Source organism: Herpailurus yagouaroundi, unplaced genomic scaffold (genome assembly GCF_014898765.1).
Source record: "Herpailurus yagouaroundi ecotype Mexico unplaced genomic scaffold, PumYag 379, whole genome shotgun sequence".
In the NCBI taxonomy this organism is placed as follows: Eukaryota; Metazoa; Chordata; class Mammalia; order Carnivora; family Felidae; genus Herpailurus; species Herpailurus yagouaroundi.
In genome coordinates this window covers 1,056,111-1,075,943 of record NW_024412596.1, presented here as the reverse complement: position 1 = coordinate 1,075,943, position 19,833 = coordinate 1,056,111, and positions in this window count along the sequence as shown.

Genomic DNA, 19,833 nt, shown 5'->3' with positions numbered 1-19,833 from the left:
CCTCTCTCTGCCCCTCCCCCAATGGTGCACTCGTGTGCACTCACTCTTCCTCTCTATCTCAAATAAAAAAAATTATTTTATTTTATTTTTTCTTTTAATTTTTTATATTTCATTTATTTATTTATTTTTAAGTAGGCCTCAAGCCCAGCATGGAGCCCAGTGTGGGGTCGGAACTGACAGGCCCAAGATCAAGACCTGAACTGAGGTCAAGAGTCAGGTGCTTAACTGACTGAGCCACTAAAGGGAAAAAAAATGTTTTTAAGGAAGATCATGTTACTCTTCTGCTTAAAACCATGTAGTGACTCTCATTTTACCTAGAGGAAAAACCAAAGTTGTCTCAGTGGCCTATAAGGCCCTACAAGCTATGGACCATATCATCTCTCTGACCTCCCTCTCCTACCATCCTTCCCCTCCCTCAGTTCACTGGCCTTATTGCTTCTTTTCAAATATGTCAGGCCCACACTCACCCAAGAGCCTCTGTGCTGGCTGTTCTGACTACCTGGAAAGCTTTTCCTTAGATATTTCCTAACCAACTCCCTTTTGACAGATCTTTGCTCAAAACTCACCTCCTTGATGGGGTGCCTGGATGGCTCAGTTAAGTGTCTGACTTCAGCTCAGGTCATGATCTCACAGCTTGTGGGTTCGAGCCCCACATCAGGCTCTGTGCTGACAGCTCAGAGCCTGGAGCCTGCCTCAAATTCTGTGTCTCCCTCTCTCTGCCCCTCTGCTCACGCTCTGTCTCTCTCTCTCTCTCTCAAAAATAAATAAAAACATTTAAAAAAATCACCTCCCTGACAAGGTCTACCTGTCTTTTTTTTTTTTTTTAATTTTTTTTTTCAACGTTTATTTATTTTTGGGACAGAGAGAGACAGAGCATGAACGGGGGAGGGGCAGAGAGAGAGGGAGACACAGAATCGGAAACAGGCTCCAGGCTCTGAGCCATCAGCCCAGAGCCCGACGCGGGGCTCGAACTCACGGACCGCGAGATCGTGACCTGGCTGAAGTCGGACGCTTAACCGACTGCGCCACCCAGGCGCCCCTACCTGACTGTCTTAATGTTGCTATTCACATCCCCCTCTACCAAAGATACTCCTTATTCCCCTTACCGGATTTTGCTTTTTTATCTTTTCATAATGCGCATCACCTTGTAACATGTGATATAATTTACTTATTTATTATATCTACTAGTTATTGACTCACTAGGATGTAAGTTTCATGAAGCAGGAATCTTTGACACTAATACAGCCTAAGAATCCAGAACAGTGCCTGGCACATAGCAGGCACTTAACACATATTTGTTAAATAAATGAATTCTTCACAAATTATCTCAGATATCTGGTTCTTCACCAAGTTTTCCCTGACTGTGAACAAACCCCACTGTCCCTCAAACAGATGAAATTAACCTCTCCCTTTGTTGTGCTACCTTTGTACCTTGTACTGTTGTTGCATTTTCCAGATAATACTGTAGTTTGCATGTCTCAATTATGAGGGCAAAGTTCAGGACTTGTCCTTTTCATTTCTACATTCTTGTGCTCAACTCAGGGCCTGACAATAATATGCATCATTTTGATGAATAAACGAATAAAGCTGCACCAAGATCGAATGTCTGGAAATATCCTATTGGTGGGGGGATGGGAAAATAGGCCCACCCTCAGTGTAGATGGGAGTCTAAATTGAGTTAAGCTTTCTGCAGGACAAAGTGAAAATATCTGTCAAGATGAACATAACCTTTGACCTTTACCCTTAGGAATTTATCTGACAAACTTATTTATGTATTTCAAGAAGTATTACAAATATATTCATTGCAGCATTGTTTATACTATCAAAACAAAGAACACCACTGGAATTATCCCCTCAGTAGGGCCATAATAGAATATGGTGCAGCTGCTGAGACATATCTATATGTACAGACCTGAAATAAGTCCCAAGTGGAGCTTATTCAGGTGAAAACAGTATAATATAAGAAAACATATAGTATGTTAATTAGTGTCTTTCACAAAAAGGAGATTAGATACACACGTGCTTATACATGTATAGTGTGTTTTGTAAAGATAAAGAAGAAACTCTAAACAGGGGCTGCCTCTAGAGAAGAGAACTAGAGGTCAGGGTCGGGGGTGGGGGAGGAAATGAATTTTATACTGCATGCTCTATTACTGTTTGAATTTTTTATCATGTGTATCATATTTTCAATAGGAATTAAAAATTTCCTAATTACTAAATAAGACCCAAAGGTGCATATTGGACAAGGATGGAGAAGAGATGTAGCCCTCCATTATGCCTTGGGTGATTGATTGATCGACTGAAAAACGACAGATCTTTTTTAGGAGCCTCTGTCCCCAACACATCTCTCTCCTCTCCTTTTCTCTCTGTCTCTGTCTTTATCTCATTTTTTTTTTTTTTTTTTTTTTGTCATCTCTTTCAAAATGAGCAGCTTGGCCAGAGAGACATCTTGTCAGTAGCATGGTCGGGGTGAGAAAGAGGACAAGACTGGGGCTGGAGACCTGGGCTGGGAACCTGGTCCTGCACAGAGCCACTCCTTGAGAGATGTGGCCATGAGCCACAGGACTGTGTCCAAGGCATCTTGATTCAGGCTGTTCAGATCCATATAGTACACGAGAGGCAGTCAAATACTCTCTGTAGTGGCTATATTCAGAACGTGGTTCTGAGTAATCAGTTTCTTACATCAAGGCTCAGCCTGACATTATGAGCATAGGAAGACGGTCTTGACTCCAAGGGCCAGCATTGGCCAGGGGAGCTAGTGCCAGTCCTGGGGTAACTGTTTTGTCATTCGGGGAAATTGAGGCAGAAACGTTGGCCCACATAGCAGAGCAAAGGGGAAAGGCAGGGGTTTTATGGGCTTAAGACTCCCAGGGCTCACCTTAGGCAGTCAAAGGAACACATAGGTCCATGGGCTTTTTGGAGAATAGAGTGAAGGACATATGGTGTGGGAAATGGCAAGGATACAGAAAGGGAAGTGAGTTAGTGGGAGCACTTAGCCTAAAGCTTTTTCTGTTTTCTCCCATCTTCACAAACCAAAGATGTCATAGAATTGGGTCCCTTGCTCCTATGATTCCAGTGCTGGAAGGATCCTTAAAGATTCTAGCCAATGCCCCGGGTGATGGTAGAATCCTTCTATACTCTAGGCACAATTCATACACTCAGAGATCTGGTAAAGCCCTCAGAGACCATGCTACCTGGTATACAAGCCCCTTTCTCCTGCTTTCTCCTTCGGAGAAGCATGCCCAAAGGATTTTTCCCCATAGCCTTTTTCTGCCTGCCCCAGACCTAGCTCCCAATAAGAAGCCCATACCTGAGACAGCTCCACTTTCTCTTCCTCCAAAGCCAGCTGGAAGTTAGGAGGTGGCACACTGCTGAGAAGCCCAGGAAGTCCCTCAGATTGCTCTGCAGTCAGACCAGCTTCATTAAAATGAAGTTTGTTCCCCAGGGACTTGATCACAGAGATGTTATTGTGTACTTGATCACAGTTCCTATGGCTACAGGCTCACAGTGGGAAGGGAACAGGTATACATTAGCATTTTCCTGTAAAATAGGGATTTGACCTCATTTATAGTCAAACATGCAGCAGGCGACCTTGCAAATGGCACAGCATGAATAGAATTCAGGGAGTTCTGAATGACTTATGCAGAAAAGAACATTAAATAAAACAGTACATGTGAAAGTATGTGTTCAGTCCCTGGTTCAGCTTAGGTACTTAATGGCTGTTAACTATTCATAATATTAATCTTTACATCCAGAAGGGAGATCTTCCAACTGAAAGGTTGCAAATTGGCAGCCCTCAGACCAAATCAAGCCATAGACCTGTTGTGTATGATTTCAGACTTCTTAAAACTTATTTTGAGTTAACTTAAAAAAAAATCAGTATCTTTCAGTGAAAACAAACAAACAAAGCCAATTTCCAGTGGCAATGTCCTCCTGTCAAAGGCAACCAAGAACACACCTATAATTGAACAAAGTTGGGTTTATTGACTCATTGCAATGAGGGAGACCACACAAGATGGGAAATTGTAGAGCATTTCAGTATAAGAAGATGTTAGAAATGACTTCGTATAGGACTTGAGCTTGGGTTAAGTTTCTGGAGAAGACCCAGGGAAAGGGGCTTTGCTCTGGTTTGAATGCTATGAGGAAATGGGGATAGTTCCATGATTGGGTATCTTAAAATTTTTTATATAAAAGGGGGGAAGAGGGGTGCCTGGGTGGCTCAGTTGGTTAAACATCTGACTCTTGATTTGGGCTGAGGTCATCACCTTGCAGGTCATGAGATTAAGCCCTGCAGAGAGCTCTGTGCCGACAGTGCCGAGCCTGCTTGGGATTCTCTCCCTCTCTCTCTGCCCCTCCCTCGCTCTCCCTCTCTCAAAATAAATTTAAAGGTAAACTTTAAAAAATAAATTAAAGGTGGGAATAAAGGAGCAAGACTAAAGCTATAATTGATAAAGGAGCATAATTCTCATATTAGCCAGAATGGAGAATATTTGGTTATTTCTGTTTGGATAATGCTTGTTTTTGTCGGTGTTCAGTCATGACAGAATGGTCATGTTTTTGCCTTGATCCATCACGGTGGTAGCCTTGTCATGTTAGTGTTTTGTGAAATTGTTTATGTTTATTAAGGGAAACCCACAGTCTAGCTGTGAGTGTCTTACGAATTCCGATCAACACCAAAGCCTAGATGATAGTGTCAGGCAGGCTCCAGGCTGTCAGAGGATGCTTTCTCTTTCTCAGTCTCCCTCTTGGCCAAGGGCAGATGGAATCAGGCCTTAGGATTTTAGTCTACTACTCAGCTCTTTGCCATTGCCAAGATTTTTCTCATTAGGAGATTGCCAAGAGAACATCTATAGTTCAGCTTAGGTCAGTCTCACCTTCTCCTTTTGTTACAGCAAGAGTTGTTGAATCCTCTGACATGATTTTGGTTACATAGTAGCATTTAAGACTCTGAAGACAAGGGGCACCTTGGTGGCTCAGTTGGTTGGGCATCCAATTTTTTTTTTAATGTTTATTTATTTCTGAGACAAAGAGAGACAGGGCATGAGTGGGGGAGGGGCAGAGAGAGAGGGAGACACAGAATCAGAAGCAGGCTCCAGGCTCTGAGCTGTCAGCACAGAGCCTGATGCAGGGCTCGAACTCATGAAGCATGAGATCATGACCTGAGCTGAAGTCGGACGCTCAACTGACTGAGCCGCCCAGGCACCCTGGGTGTCCAACTCTTGATTCTGGCTTAGGTCATGATCTCACAGTTCGTGTGTTCGAGCCTCACGTCAGGCCCTGCACTGTCAGCATGGATCCTGCTTGGGATTCTCTCTCTCCCTCTCTCCGCCCCTACCCCACTCACTCTTGCTCTGTCTCACAAAATAAATAAATAAATATTTTTAAGAAAGACTCTGAAAATGGTACATCAGCCAACTACATTACAGGAAATTACCAAAAACAAACTAGTTTCTATTGAACTATTACTTCTTGTAATAGGTCCTCAAGACAGTGGCCCAGGTTATCAAACCGAGGCAATGAAACCATGTCCAAAAGCCCAGCTTGTCTTTTTTAGAGATTCAAGTGACTTCTTCTTTATTTTAATATTTATTTACTTTGAGAGAGAGAGAGAGAGAGAGAGAGAGAGAGAGAGAAGAAGAAGAAGAAGAAGAAGAAGAAGAAGAAGAAGAAGGAGGAGGAGGGGCAGAGAGAGAGGGAGAGAGAGATTCCCAAGCAGGCTCCATGCCCAGCACTGAGACCCACACAGGGCTCGATCCCACAGCTGTGAGATCATGACCTGGGCCAAAATCAAGAGTCTGATGCTTAACCGACTGTGCCACCCAGGTGCCCTTCAAGTGACTTCTTTTAGCACAGTTGCAGACTGTTCTACTTGACCTGTATTTTGCAGGTGCAGCAACAAGTGTTTACAGAAGCATAACTTTCACCTTGGTTAACAAATTTAAGTTTAAGTTGGTTGTTGAGCTTCTGAGTAGATGTATTGCTTATGATGTCTGGTGAGGTTACGGACACGTTTTGCATCCTCTTTTCCAGTAGTCTTTTCCCTCTCTGGGAAGTGAAGCTCGTATCACATGCATGATTAGGGAGTAGGTTATCCCTCCTGGGAGTTTATCTGAGTAGCCTATTCTTGTCTCATTTCAGAGATTTCTAGGTACCATTCTCAGGAAAACATGATCCACTGGAAAGGTGGTTGTTGAAAATACCCGAAAGGCTCTAACAGTTACCCTGAATCTGTAGGATAAGTTAGTGTGTAGCAGCAAGTAAGAGCTTGATGTCTGAACAAGAAGTATGACCCCAGCAAGGCATAGGTTGTATTGGGAGATAAATATCATGTATCAAAATAAGTGTATCCAACTTTTGAACTCCTGAGGTAGACAGATTCCTTGAGTGCGATTACATAATTACTATAAGTAGCCTAGAGTGTCTGTAGCAAGAATAGCCCCAACATTAGTTCCCATTCCCGATAACCTAGATTTTACTAGTAGGGTTATAATGACCTCAGCAAAAGCATTTTGTTCAGGTCCAATTTCTACAGGACTAAATTTTGGAATTAATTATGTAAGGAGAACTTAAGACTGGAAAGGACTTGTGGAAGGAATTCTACCTTTTGGAAGTTTTTTGTTTTTTGTTTTTTGTTTTTGCTTTTGTTTTTTTGTCAGCAAGATTAGCTGGAGAGGCGACAGGTCCAGCAATGAGTTAAATTCAGAGCAATACAAATAACAAGTGTTGGTGTGGATATGAAAAAAAGGGGAATCCTCATGCACTGTTGGTGGGAATGTGAATTGGAAATGTGCTTTCTACTGTGGAAAGCAGGATGGCAGTTCCTCAAAAAATTAAGAATAGAAATACCATACGATCCAGTAACTCCACTGCTGGACATTTACTCAAAAAAGATGAAAACACTGAGGCACCTGGGTGGCTCCATTGGTTAAGCATCCGACTTTGGCTCAGGTCATGATCTCACAGTTTATGGGTTTGAGCCCCACATCAGGCTCTGTGTTGACAGCTCAGAGCCTGGAGCCTGCTTCAGATTCTGTGTCTCCCTCTCTCTGCCCCTCCCCTGCTCATGCTCTGTCTCTCAAAAATAAAAACAAACAAATAAACAAATAGATAAATAAGTAAATAAATAAATAGAAAATGAAAACAGTAATTCGAAAAGATATATGTACCCCTATGTTCATTGCAGCATTGCACTAGCCAAGATATAGAACCTAAATGTCCATCAATAGATGAATGGATAAAGATGTGGTATATATACATAATGAAATATTACTTAGCCATATAAAAGAATGAGATCTTGTTATTTGCAACAACATAGATGGACCTAGAGGGTATTATACTAAGTAAAATAAGTCAGACAGAGAAAGACAAATACCACATAACTTCACTTATATGTAGAATTTAAAAAGCAGAGTAAATGGACAAACAAAAAAAACAGAAGAAGTTTCATAAATACAGAGAATAAGCTGGTGGAGGCAAAATAGGTGAAGGAGATTAAGAGGCACAAATTTTCCAGTTATGACATAAATAAGCCATGCAGTTGAAAAGAACAGCATAGGGAATGTAGTCAGTAATTATGCAGATAATAATACTGTAATACTGTTGGGTGGTGACTACACCATATTATAGTGATGAGCATTGAGTAATGTATAGAATTGTCCAATCACTATGTTGTACACCTGCAACTAATGTAATAACATTGTGTGTCATTTCTATTTTAAAAATAGAAAAAAAATTTAATGGAATGTTGTACTTTACTTAGATTAGTGATAGATAACATTTAAAATGTGATTTTAATGTTTTTGTAATGTGCACATTGTAAAATAATTAAACACTGCCTACCTATCTGTGAAAGAAAATTCAGAGCAGTAGCTAAGGTCTGAGAAATATGCACCAGCATTTTTTTTCCTTAAGTAACAAAAAGAAACCACTGGGGTTCAAAAGTAACAGAATGAAGATACAGAAGATCATATTAAGAAAATATTAGTCAATTAAAGAGGGGATGTTAAAGACAATAATAGGTAGAATTACTAGTAGAACAAAGGGTATGGAAAAGGGTACAGAAGAAATAAAAAATTAATCTTGTCTTCTGTAGAAGCTGTTCCATTAGCATCCTGTTCCATCATCTGGGACAGAAGCTGCCCACAGTCAGCAATTTCTAGAGAAATGCCAATAATCCTCATTTTGAGGTCCCCTATTGGACTAGATGCCAGTATTCAGGAGAAAGTGATATATGTCTTTTTAGTTGGGAAATATGAGCCTCAGGGTCAACAATTTGGAGTTTATTATCGTATCAGTTATTTGTTAAAGGTCATTTGTTTAGAGGATCAAGAGCAGTTGTTGTGGTTGTTGTTTTTCATTCTTTTCGGGAAGACCAAATCTCTAGGTATCAGATCATGCAGAGCTGCTTAGGTGAATGTTTTGGAAATACTTATCAGTGGTAAGTCTGGAGGTATTATACGAGTCCCTGCAGAAATTAGTCATATAAGTTTATAACAGGATCAGTCTAGGATTAGAAGTAATTCCCAAATGCATGGGGCCGTTAACTCAGTAGGAAATAACTTGTGAATCCTGGAGGGAATTGATCTTGTGGTACCAAGCGCAGTGGCAAAGCTTGGGGTTTCTGAGAGTTTTGATAATTATGAGCTTTCAAATTCCTTTAGTTCTCTTATTTTTGTTGAAGATAGTGGATGATATGGAGAGTTTATTTTCTGAGTAAAAGAAATTAAGAAAATAATGGTACCAGTGCATGTGTTTCTGTTATCAGAGAGATAAATTGAGACACCCCCGCCCCAGCACCACCAACGTCGGGAATTTTAAAATCAAGTAATTTTTTCTCCACTAGTATGTACATAGCTCTCCAGCGAGAGAAAAACTTAATCCATCGTGAGAATAAACCACAATAACCAGAACACTCATAGTTCATCTGGAGGTGTTCACAGGGCCTGGGAGGCTTTGGTTCCTGTTCATGTCCTACCTTTATAGATAGTCTTGCAGGGAATATGTCCTTGGCAATTAGGGCATGCATTGGAAGCATCCTCTGCAAGACCCTGAAAGTTACCCCCACCCATGTTGGTTCAGTGTTGTTAATTTATCTCTGCTATATGGGCAGTATCAGGAAGCATTTATGCTAAACTCCATTTTGACTATGTTTACCTCTTAGATAACAGCAAAACATCTAAAAGTTCTTTTTTTTTTTTTTTTTTTTTTAGTTTTTTTAAATGTTTATTTATTTTTGAAGGAGAGAGAGAGCATGAGCAGTGGAGGGGCAGAGAAAGAGGGAGACACAGAATCCAAAGCAGGCTCCAGGCTCTGAGCTGTCAGCACAGAGCCCAACATGGGGCTTAAACTCAAACCGTGAGATCATGACCCAAGCCAAAGTCGGACGCTTAACCGACTGAGCCATCCAGGCACCCCAAACATCTAAAAGTTCTTAATTTGCTGTCCATTTTAGAGGGATATGTCAGGAAATCTGTTTCTTTTTTAAAATTTAATAAGTTTTTATTTGGAAATAATAACATATCCACAAGTAATTCCAGTAATTCTACTTCTGGGCATTCACCCAAAGAAATGGTAACAATCCCAATGGTAACATCTTACATAACAGTAGTGCAGTGTCACAATGAGGAAATTGATACTGGTACAATCCACAGACTATTCAGACTTCATCAGTTTTACATGCATTCATTTGTGTCTGTGTATATACAGTTCTGTGTACATACTGAATTTTATCATGTGTAGAATTATGTAACCACCACCACCATCAAGATACAGGAGCCTGCTTGAGATTCTCTCTCTCACCCTCTGCTCCCCCCACTCAAGTTCCCCCACCACACACAAAAAAATTTTTAAATAATTTTATGTAAGTGACCTTGAGGTCTAAGTCGTTGCATGTTTCAATAGTTTGTTCCTTTTTATTGCTGAGTAGTATGATAACCAATGGCCGAGAACCCTAACAGGAGGTGGTAAGCTTCTCCAAAAATTAACAATAGCTGAAAGCTGTTAACCACTCTTAGGATGGAGGGACAAAGTTTAGTGTTACCAGATCCTAGGGTCAGGGTCACCTGTAGAAGTTGGAATTATGGCCAGCCTCTCCCATGGGAGATGTGATAGCTACAGCCATCATAACGTATACTATGGGAATAGGAAGTGAGGGTGGGGGAGGGTGCTGGTAGAGAAATACCCTGGCTCCTCCCTTCCTTCTGCTTTACATTCTCCTTCCATTGCCTTCCATTGCTTGAACCCAACTGGAAGCCAGCTGACATGGCTGCTTGAGATGGATAGCCTGTAGCAGTCACCCAGCCATAAAACTGAGCACAGCAGGGGACTATGAAGAGTGGCTCCAAGAGCAAATAGGCCCAGAACCTGCACAATAGCATATATGAGTGTTCAATTTTATGAGATGAAGCCACACCGTTTTTCTAAATTAGAATGTCTGTTTCCGATGCATTTTGAAGTCAGGAATTGACCTAAAAGTGTAAACCCACTGTCGGTATGAATATTTGTTTTATTATCTTTCATCAGTTTGCAGGCCTGGGTGAAGGTAATTTATTTACCATCTGAATTGATTTAACATCTGGAACAAGCTTACAAGGATAAATCCAAGATTGTGATAACATAGGCTGCTTGGATTTTTTTTTTAATTTTTCTTTTTTTTTTTTTTTAAGTTTATTTATTTATTGGGGCACCTGGGTGGCTCATTGGTTGAGTGTGCAACTTCAGCTCAGGTCATGATTTCACAGTCTGTGATTCTGAGCCCTGTGTTGGGCTCTGTACTGACAGCTCAGAGCCTGGAGCCTGCTTGAGATTCTGTCTTTCTCGCTGTCTGCCCCTCCCCCACTCACACTTTGTCTCTCGAAAACGAATAAATCTTTTAAAAATTTTAAGTTTATTTCTTTATCATGACAGAGAGCAAGAGAGCACAAGCTGGGGAGAGGGGCAGAGAGAGAGAGAGAGAGAGAGAGAGAGAGAGAGAGAGGATCCCAAGCAGGCTCCGCACCACCAGCGCCTAACCCAGCATGGAGCTCAAACCCACAAACTGTGAGATCATGACCTGAGCCAAAACCAACCAATGCCCAACCGACTGAGCCACCCAGGTGTCCCATATATTTCTCTCTTTTCTAAATTGTTAGTTGTGGTAAAATACACATAAAGTAAATCTCATCTTATGGCTTAGCATCTTAGCCATTTTTAGGTGTACAGTTCAGTACATTTTTAAGGTACATTTTAAGAGTACATTCACATTGTGCAACCATCACAACCATCCATCTCCAGAACTTTTTTCATCTTGCAAAACTGAAACTCTGTTCTCGTTAAATAATGACTCCCCTTCCCCTTTTCCCCAAGCCCTGGCAACCACCATTCTACTTTGTCTCTATGAATTTGACTACTCGAGTACCTCATATCAGTGGAATAATACAGTATTTGTCTTTTTGTGACTGGCTTATTTCACTTAGCATAATGTCTTCAAGGTTCACCATATTAGAGCATATGTCAGAATTTCCTTCCTTTTTAAGGCTAAATAATATTTCATTGTATGCAGATACCATATTTGGTCTATTCATTCATCTGTTGATGGGCCCTTGGGTTTTTTCTACTTTTTGGCTCTTGTGAATATGCTGTATACATATGGGTGTACAAATATCTCTTTGATACTCTGCTTTCAGTTCTTTTGGGTATATATCCAGAAGTGGAATTGCTGGATCATATGGTAGATATGAAGTGGTAACTAACTGTGGTTTTGATTTGCATTCCCCTAATGATTAGTAATGTTGAGCATCTTTTCCTGTGTTTTTGGTCATTTGTATATGTTCTTTGGAAAAATATCTATTCAAGTGCTTTGCCCATTTTTCAGTCAGGTTAATTTTTTGTTGTTGCTGTTGTTGAGTTGTAGGAGTTCTTTACGTGTTCTTGATATTAAGTCTTTAGCAGATACTGGATTGGCAAATATTTCCTCTCATTCCACAGGTTCCCTCTTCACTCTGTTGATTGTGTCCTTTGATACGCAGAATTTTAAATTTTTATGTAGTTCCCGTTTATCTATTTTCTTCTCTCTCTCTCTCTCTCTCTCTTTTTTTTTTTTTTTTTTTTTGTCTGTGATTTTGGTGTCTTATTTAAAAAAACATTGCCTAATCCAACATCATGAAGCTTTTCCCCTATGTTTTTTTCTAACAGTATAATTTCAGGTCTTACATTTAGTTCTTCCATGCATTTTGAATTAATTTTTGTATATTGTGTAAGATAAAGGCTCAACTTCATTCTTTTGCATGTGGATATCCAGTTTTCTCAACCATTTGTTGAAAAGACTAGCTTTTCCCCATTGAATGATGTTGGTATCCTTGTTGAAAATCATTTAACCATATGTTTGAGGGTTTATTTCTGGACTGTCTATTTTATTCCATTGGTCTATATATTTATCCTTATGTCAGTGCCCCACTGTTCTAATTGCTATAGCTTTGTGGTACATTTTGAAATCAGTAACTGTGAGATCTCCAATTTTGTTACTTTTCAAAACAATTTTGGCTATTCAGCATCCATTGGGATTCCATATGAATTTTAGGATGGATTGTCCTATTTCTGCAAAAATCACTATTGGGCTTTTGATAGGGGACTGCACATATCTGTAGATGAATTTGGGTGGTATCGACATCTTAACAATATTAAGTCTTCCAACTCATAAACTTGGATTTCTTTTGATTTATTTGGTTCTTCCATAAGCTCTTTCAGCAACATTTTATAGTTTTCAGTGTACAAGCCCTTTGTCTACTTGGTTAAGCTTATTCCTCAGTATTTCATTACTAAAAATTTGTTTTATGTTTTATTTTACATTTGAGAGAGAAAGAGAGAGAGAGAGCAAGCAGAGGAGGGGTAGAGAGACAGAGACAGAAGCAGACTCCAGGCTCCAAGCTGCCATCCCAGAGCCTGATGCAGGGCTCGAACTCACGAACAGTGAGATCATGACCTGAGCCAAAGTCAGATGGTTAATGACTGAGCCACCCAGGTGCTCCAGTATTTTATTATTTTTGATGCTATTGTAAATGGAATTGTTTTCTTAATTTCATTCTCAGATTGGTCATTGTTAGTATGTAGAAACAACTGATTTTTGAGTGTCAATTTTGTGTTGCACACTTTGTTAAAATTCCTTTATTGGCTCTAGTGGGTTTTTTGTGGAATCTTTAGGGCTTTCTACGTATAAGATCATGTCATCCTTGAATAAAGAAAAATTTACTTCTTCTTTCCAATTTGGATGACATTTTTATTCAGTTTGGATGACTTTAATTTTTCTCTTGCCTAACTGCTGTGGCTAGGACTTCCAGTACTATGTTAAATACAAATGGCAATAGTAGGCATTCTCATTATTTTTCTGATCTTAGAGGAAAAGCTTTCAGTCTTTCCTCATTAAGCTCCATTATGTCTGGTATTAGTATTTATCTTTTTAAAGTAAGATTAATCAACAAACGCAATTAAAGCAGGGTACAAGGGAATCTCTAGAAGGTCTTTCCAGGATTTGTGAGTTCCCTAAGAGAGAAAAACAACCATGGGCTTCTCCTCCTCCATGTAAGAAAAGGAGGGTGTCTGATTTACAGGGTTGCAGTGATGGACAATGACACGTAAAGGGAAAATAATAGTATTTCATAGGGAGATAGGCCACCAGCTGAGAAGTGTTGAGTGTTTTCTGTCAGTAGAAGACTCTTTAGAATGGGGAACCATAGTTAGCAGAGACCTTAGAACTAAATAAATCAATGGAAAGTTGTATGCATTCTGCTGTTGTTTCTATAGCTCTTAGACAAGGTAGGTATGCCGTGGCTATTGGATCTAATGAAAAACTGAAATAAGCAGTAGGCCTCTGATGACCCCCATCTGAAAGTTGACCAGTACTCCTAATGCTTGTTCAGACTTTTTTTTTTATTATTAAAAAAAATTTTTTTTACATTTATTTATTTTTGAGAGACAAAGAGAGACAGCGTGAGCAGGGGAGGGGCAGAGAGAGAAGGAGACACAGAATCCGAAGCAGGCTCCAGGTTCCAAGCTGTCAGCACAGAGCCCGACGCAGGGCTCGAACCCATGAACTGTGAGATCATGACCTGAGCCGAAGTCAGACGCTTAACCCACTGAGCCACCCAGGAGCCCCTTGTTCAGACTTTTCATGAAGATAAAGGAAAGATGTTTGTGACACTAAAATCTTCGAAACTGATCTTTTTGTAGATAGTTATCACACCAATTTTTGTGCTTAAAAATGATTATGCTTGGGGTGCCTGGGCGGCTCAGTTGGTTAAGAGTCCGACTTCAGCTCAGGTCATGATCTCGCAGTTTGTGAGTTCGAGTCCCACATTGGGCTCTGCACTGCACTCTCCCTCTCCCTCTCTCTCTCTCTCTCTCTCTCTCTCTGCCTATCCCCCACTTGTACTCTCTCTTTCTCTCTCCCCCCCTTAAATAAATAAAAACTTAAAAAAATGATTATGGTTTTTTTTTTTTTTTTTTTTACTAAAAAGCATATTATCATTGACAGATATTTACATTAACCTACACTTTAGTCATGTGTAAATAACTTAGGAAGAAAACTCTTTGGTTTATTATTTTTTAATTATGAGTATAGAAGACAAAAGAGTTCTTATTTAATGAATTCAAACTAGGAGAATTTGGAGAAGAGGAGTTTGGAGAATTCCTGGTAAACCTAATGATTCCTATTGTTCTTCATTTTATAAAGTAAAGGAGAAGATCTCTGTGTTACCTAATGGCTTTTTTAGAAAATCGAAGCTAATTTAGGCATAAAAAATATCCTAATAGTGTTATTAGTCTAATTTTGAGGACTGAATCTAGGAAAGGAAAAATCAAGAATAGTTGTAGAGGAAACAATATACAGGAAACAAATATCTAAAGAAAAGAGATATTTGGTGCCTGGGTGACTCAGTTGGTTTGAGCATCTGACTCTTGATTTCAGCTCAGGTCATGATCTCATGGTTCGTGAGATTTAGCCCTGTGTCAGACTCTGTACTGACAGTACTAAGCCTTCTTGACATTCTCTCTCTCTCCCTCTCTGCCCTTCCCCCCAAAAAATAAATAGATAAACTTAAAAAAAATAAAGTACCAAGAGTTAATAATCCCCAAATTTTTATGGTGTTACAACAGACTCCAAGTAGCCAAAGCAATCCTGAAGAACAAAGTGGGAGGTATCACGATTCCTGATTTCAAGTTATCCTACAAAGTTATAGTAATCAAAACAGTATGGTACTTGCACAAAAAATAGACATATAAATCAACAGAACAGAAAAGACCCTAGTAATAAACGCACACTTATATGGTCAATTAATCTACAACAAAGGAGGCAAGAATACATGATAGGGAAAAGACAGTCTCATCAATCAACAGTTTATCCTGGGAAAACAGGACAACTGCATGCAAAACTGGATCACTTTCTTACACCAAACACAAAAATAAACTCAAAATGGATAAGACTTAAATGTGAGGGGCGCCTGGGTGGCTCAGTCGGTTGAGCATCTGACTTCGGCTCAGGTCATGATCTCTCAGTTTGTGGGTTCGAGCCCCGCATCGGGCTCTGTGCTGACACCTCAGAGCCTGGAGCCTGCTTTGGATTCTGTGTCTCCTTCTCTTTCTTCCCCTCTCCCACTTGTGCTCTATCTCTCTCTGTCTCTCAAAAATAAATAAACATAAAATAATTTTTAAAAAAAGACTTAAATGTGAAACCTGAAATAATAAAACTTCTTAAAGAACACATAAAAGCAGTAACCTCTTGGACACCAGCCTTAACATTTTTCTAGATATGTTTTCTCAAGCAAGGAAAACAAAGCAAAAATAAACTATTGAGACTACACTAAAATAAAAAGTTTTAGCACAGCAAAGGAAGCTATCAACAAAACAAAAAGGCAACCAACTAAATGCAAGAAGATATTTGTAAATGACTATCCAATGATGGGATTAGGGTGTCTGGGTGGCTCAGTCAGTTAAGTGTTCGACTTTGGTTCAGGTCATGATCTCAACGGTTCATAAGTTCAAGCCCCACGTTGGGCTCTGTTGCTGACAGCTCAGAGCCTGGAGCCTGTTTTGGATTCTGTGCCTCCCTCTCTCTCTACCTCTCCCCTGCTCTCTCTCTCTCTTTCTCTCAAAAATAAATAAACATTAAAAAAAACTCCAATAATGATATTTTTACCTGAAATATATAAAGAACTTATACAACACCAAAAAAAATCTGACTTTAAAATTGGCAGAGGACCTGAATAGACATTTTTCCGAAGAAGACATACAGATAGCCAACAGATACATGAAAAGATTCTCAGCATCACTAATTATCAGGGAAATGCAAGTCAAAACCACAAGGAGATATCACACCACATTAGTGAGAATGGCTAATATCAAAAAGACAAGAAAAAACAAGGGTTGGCAAGGATGTGGAAAAGAGGGAACCCTCGTGCACAGTCATTGGGAATGTAAATTGGTGCAACCACTGTGGAAAACAGTGTGGAGGCTCCTCAAAAAGTTAAAACTAGAAATACCATATGATCTAGTAATTCCACTACTGGGTATTTACCCAAAGAAAATGAAAATACTAATTCAAAAAGACATATGCATCCCTATGTTTATTGAAGCCAAGGGGTTATTTACAATAGCCAAGATATGGAAACAATCCAAGTGTCCACTGATAGATGAATGGATAAAGAGGATGTGATTGATATGTATATTCGATGGAATACTATTCAGCCATAAAAAGGCAAGAAATTCTGCTATTTGTGACAGCATCGATGGAACTTGAAGGCACTATGCTAAGTGAAATAAAGAAAGAGAAACACCATAATATTTCACTTATATGTGGAATCTAAACAACAACAACAACAACAAACAAAACTAATAGAGACAGAGAACAGATTGGTGATTGAAAGAGGCAGGGGTTGGGGTAAGGGAAATGAATGAAGGTGGTCAAGAGGTACAAACTTCCAATTATATGATAAGTTCTGGGGATGTAATGTACAGCATGGTGACTATTTTATTTTATTTTTATTTGAGGGAGGGAGGGAGGGAGAGAGAGAGAGAGAGAGAGGAGGAGAGGGGCAGAGGCAGAGAGACAGAATCTTAAGCAGGCTGCATGCTGAGCACAGAGCCAGATGTGGACCTCGATCCCATGACCCTGGGATCATGACCTGAGCCAAAATCAAGAGCCAGACACTCAACTGACTGAACCACCCAGGCACCCCAACATGGTGACTATTTTTAAAAGAAAAATATTTTAAGGAAAATAGTATCTGAAAACTAGGATAATTTACTTAACTTTTAAAATCAATATAAAATATAAGAAGGTTTAAATCACAAGAAGACTGACACTGATCTTATACAAACCAAAATATCGTACTGGTATTATTTTTACATGGCAAATTTAAATTTAAAGACATTGGATTATGCCAAAAGCTCTTCCTTTATCTTTGAACTGAGGCCTTTTCTTATTTTGTACTATAATAACAAAGCCTATTACATAAATAAACTTTTCAGTGCACACTGAGGAAATCATATATAGTTTAACAATTAGTTTAGACATGTTTGTTTAACTAGATTAGATATTTCTAGAGTGCACACATTCAACAGAATAATTCCCTAAAGTTTTCCAAGAGAAGAAAATGGACAGCAAAAAAAGTGAGAGGTAGCTACTTAAGGCTATAAAACTATCACTCTAAAAGGCTAATTCATGTTTTTCCTGCAAGGAGAAGGAAAACAGTTTAAATGTTAAAAAAAAAAACAAAAACACATTTTGACATAATACACACACACACACACACACACACACACACACACAATGATATTCCAGCCTATTTAAAAAAAAATAAATGAGGCACTTGGCAATGTAATACAGCTATACAATTAAAAAGTCAGCATTTATTAATCTCCAAAGTATGGAAAGGAAATAATCACCTATGTTAAACAAAATAACCTCTCTCTCTCTCTTTCTGTCTCTCTCTTTCTTAGGTAGGCTCCACATCCAATACGGAACTTGAACTCACAATCTTGAGGTCAAGAGTTGCACACTCTACTAACTGAGCCAGCCAGGCACCCCATAAAATAATCTCTCCTTTTGACAAATAAGACAAATAATCTCCTCAGGAGACTTTCTTCCTTTTTTTGTTCTAAGGTACCTCTCAAATAAATAATCTTGTTAGGGGCCACTGCAATTCTAAATTGTCCCTAGTGAGACTGTGTCAGAGAGATAAGGGTACAAGTTAGTATAATTGTGAGAAGGAAGCAGGTATTTGGCCCACTCTTAGTTGAGACAAGGATCCATAAGGATGCTGTGCAACCTTGCATCTGCAGAACTTTGCCAAAGGCCAATTTTCATTGACAGGGACCAGAGAAAATGTCCTGATTCTGGTCAGAGGAAATGAAACAAAGAAGTTTGCAGGGACACAAACAAAACTGAGGAAGAAGACCTTATAGCAATTTAAAATGGCAATCTGCTGCAAAGTTTATCCAAAAGACACTGGTCCGAGGATACCTTTTGAATTTCATAGCCTCTAAGACTCGTTATAGTACAGACTTATTGGGCATTGGTTGATAGAGTGATTTGTCTGGTTTATCCTGGTAATAAATGACACTCCAGCATGCTAACTAGTTATATGACCCCTGAGTGGTTGGCATCTCCAGCTTCTTAAAGGGACAAGTGACGTTCAATCATTAGAGTTTGAGCAGTAACAGGTTTGTGATGCCCTTAGACATCCAGGACTGTATACCTGTCCTTTCCCTAGAAACGTTTCCTGTTATAGACAAATGGCATTCAAAACACTAGACAGGAGGTCAGACCATAATAGCAGGTATAAAAAGCCTGAAAACAATTTTACCAAGGAAAAATAAAAATCTAATTGGATAACCAAAAAACCAACGGGGACATTATACCAAGAAAAACAAAATAATCCTAACACATAAGGGTCTTAACAAAATATTAGAGCTCAATATAGTGAGAACTTGGCTCCTGGTCATGACAGGATGGCACCTCCGAGACACAAGGGATCTCAGATGTGTACATTATTACTAGAGTGGAGGGTTCCAGTCCACGGTGGTAAGGGCTTTAGCTGAATCTCTGTGGATTCCCCATTTCTGACAATGCCCTCCAGCCAAAGATCAATGGGAACACACCTGTAGTTAAACGGGCGATGGCACACCATGGGGAACCCCATCATGGACATCTCAGCAAGCGTGTGTTAGGAAGGACTTATTTATTACAGGATTTAGGCTTGTGTTGGATGATTTTCAAGGAGGGTTTGAGAAACGGGAGATTTGCACTAGGTTGGAAGTTGTCAGGAGGTAGGGATAATTCTTTTTGGTTATCTTAATTCTTATCTAGAATTTAGGAGGAACGGATCAAGGATTAAAGCCGTACTTGGGGGGCGCCTGGGTGGCGCAACCGGTTAAGCGTCACGATCTCGCGGTCCGTGAGTTCGAGCCCCGCGTCAGGCTCTGGGCTGATGGCTCGGAGCCTGGAGCCTGTTTCCGATTCTGTGTCTCCCTCTCTCTCTGCCCCTCCCCCGTTCATGCTCTGTCTCTCTCTGTCCCAAAAATAAATAAAAACGTTGAAAGAAAAAAAATTAAAAAAAAAATAAAGCCGTACTTGGTAAAAAAATAAAAAGGCAGTCACTCAAACTGGGGCGGGGAGAGTTATGTTTGGTCATTTTTGTGGTTGGGACAATGTTCTTGTTTTTGTGTTCAGACATGATTATGAAACGGTCTTTCAATCCATCAGAGACTGCCTTTGTCTGATGTTGGGAGTTCTGTGAAATTGTTTACGCTCAAAAGGACAACACCATAGCCCGGCTGACAGTGCTAGGCCAGCTCCTGGCAATA